We start from the raw sequence: 2,616 nt of genomic DNA on the forward strand, positions 1-2,616 counted from the left end.
AACTCTAATTGACGGATTCCGTTGAGTATACCGTTTTAGTTCATTGTCGTCGTTCGACTCTAATAGCTTCCGGGTGCTATCTACTAGGTTGAGAGTGTGGTCATACTTAGACCAGAGACGTATTCTCAAAGGACGTATTCCTGAATTTGACTATATAGGAACAGTGTCTTGCGATTCACTTGAGCTCCGTTCTTACCTCTGCATTATAAATTAGTTTTACTATATTACAATCTCTTACTCGGTTGGTTGATCTTATTATTTTTCTTATTAGGTATGTTTGGTTATTATCTTCTCAAGGATTATTTAACGTTTTATTTACTTTATGATTTACTTTATGATCCTATGTTTTCCTATTTTAGTTTGTGTGGTCTATTTTCTATGATTCTTATTATTTTTATTTAATTGGTTATACTTGAGCTGGGAGAGGTGTTAGTTAATCCCCACTGATTTTGGAATTTTGTTGTTTATTCTACAGGTTGTTTCTTAGCTTATTTGGGTTTGAAATTGGGCTTCGAGTGAGAAATAAAACAAAAGGAGTTTATTTTATTTAAAACTTTCTATTTTTGGTTTGAGGTTATGTTTGACCTCATTTGATATATTTATCTTAATTTCTTTTTATTTTATTTTGTTGGTGTGAGGGGGTCGAAAAAGCGCGAGGCTAATGCGTGACCTTGTCCCTCGTGGGTGTGACGATTCTTTTTATTCAATCAAGTGTAATTGGATTTCCTGTGAGTATACACCCAATCGACTAGTAATATAGGAGTCGCCATTAAGTTTTTAACGACAATGAGAAGAACTGACAAAACCCGGTTATCGTGACATAAAGGGAGTGCAATTATGTTTGACCACGACGACCGTAGGTTCCCTTGTGATCTCCGGTGTGGGGATCTCTCAATATACACCCGCAAGGTAGAGATTGAGGGTTCGGGGGACTGTAACTACCGAGAGAAGTAATTCGCTCGTCGATAACTCCAGAGGCAGGATATCCTTACTAGCTCAGCATAAATAATTGAAGGGACATGCGTTAACTATTAAACTAATCTGAATTGATTTTAGCAATATGCAACATATAATACTAATTCGATCGTGATTATCTGATTTAAATAACATTAAGGGATCTAGCATGATAATCCGATTTTCCAAAAATATTATATTTGTTAGGCGTGATAGAACAATCAAATTAGGTTAGTTTAACAGTTCATAAAAAGGGCGAGGAAAGCAGTTAAATCATCGAAAAGGGACACATTACGACGCACCCTTGAGAGGAGCGTCACGGTTCTCAGAAAACTAACCACTTTGACTTTGCTATTTCTCCTTTTTATTTAACGAATCTCGATTATGGGACAGGATACGTTCTGTTCGATTTATGGATCGGTTGCGACAGAACGCGTGAACAGTTTCACAGCGAGAGGCTTAGGCTAAGGGGTTTAGAGTCAATACTCAGAATATATTATGTGTTGTTGTGTGTTCTTTCACGTCGAAACTAGGGGCCTATTTATAGGGAAGAGTTCGTGCAAAGATAGAATTGCAGAGTCCTAATCCACAAAGAATTAGGAAAAGAAACGTACCCAGGTATTTTCAGCGCCCAGGCCTGGGCGCCGAATATTTTGGCGCCCAGAGCCAGGCGTTGAAAATAGGGTCTGGGCAGTTTTGTTTAGTCAGATTCGGATTCCTAAAATCCGTAGAGTTTGATATTAATTCGAGTCTTTTAGTGCGTATCAATTTTATGACGGAATGCGTCTGGGCCCGTTACGAACTCTAGGTTCATTAGGATTTTAATTAATACGTAACTCTTATTTCCGAATCCTATTAGGAATAGGATTCTCGCAGTTTTCTATCTCATTCAGGATTTATGTTGGAATACAACACCTAATTCTGACAGGTTTCTATCTTCTATGATTTGCCACTTTTATAAGCTACCTTTTACGGCAGTTACTATTTTTAGCAGGTTTCCATAAATAGCAGGTTTCGGGTGAAATGAAATGGGGAATCGAGATTCGTTTATTTTATAGGAGATGCGTTGTCAAGTGGAGTTTTTATGCTTTCATCATCGAACCTTTCCCTTGCGGGAACGGGGACAAAAGTAGGTGTCTACAGTTAGCCCCCACTTTGACTGAGTCTTGGAGTAAGACGATGGTCAAAGTATTAGACGGAGTGCGTCACACAAGCCATGGTGTATGTGACCTGTTTTGCGAGGGTCTCACGAGCCCCCGAGTGATAACATTTGACTTAAGGGTCATCACTTAAAGTGTCGACATATCCCTCACGTGTCATTGGGATTTGTCAACTGATAGCATAGAAACTTCCTCACTTTGTCATTGGAAGGATCTAAAGATGCGTAGAAACTCCCTCACTTTGTCATTGGGAGTAGCTACAAATGTTTTCGAAATTAAAGCTGTAAAGTGTAATTGGGCCTGGCCAAGCCCAATCACGAGGTAAAACGTTTTTAAAGATTCTCATTTTCAGGGCTAGCTAAACGAGAAAACCCCCTTGTTTTCATAGCACGTAAAACGAAGGAAAATCCAGCACATCGTTCTTTTTTGGAAAAACGAAAAAACCAATCCTTTAATTTTTGGAAAAAGGGAAAACCAATCCTTTAATTTTCGGAAAAAGGGA

This window comes from Spinacia oleracea, chromosome 4 (assembly GCF_020520425.1).
Source record: "Spinacia oleracea cultivar Varoflay chromosome 4, BTI_SOV_V1, whole genome shotgun sequence".
Lineage (NCBI taxonomy): Eukaryota > Viridiplantae > Streptophyta > Magnoliopsida > Caryophyllales > Amaranthaceae > Spinacia > Spinacia oleracea.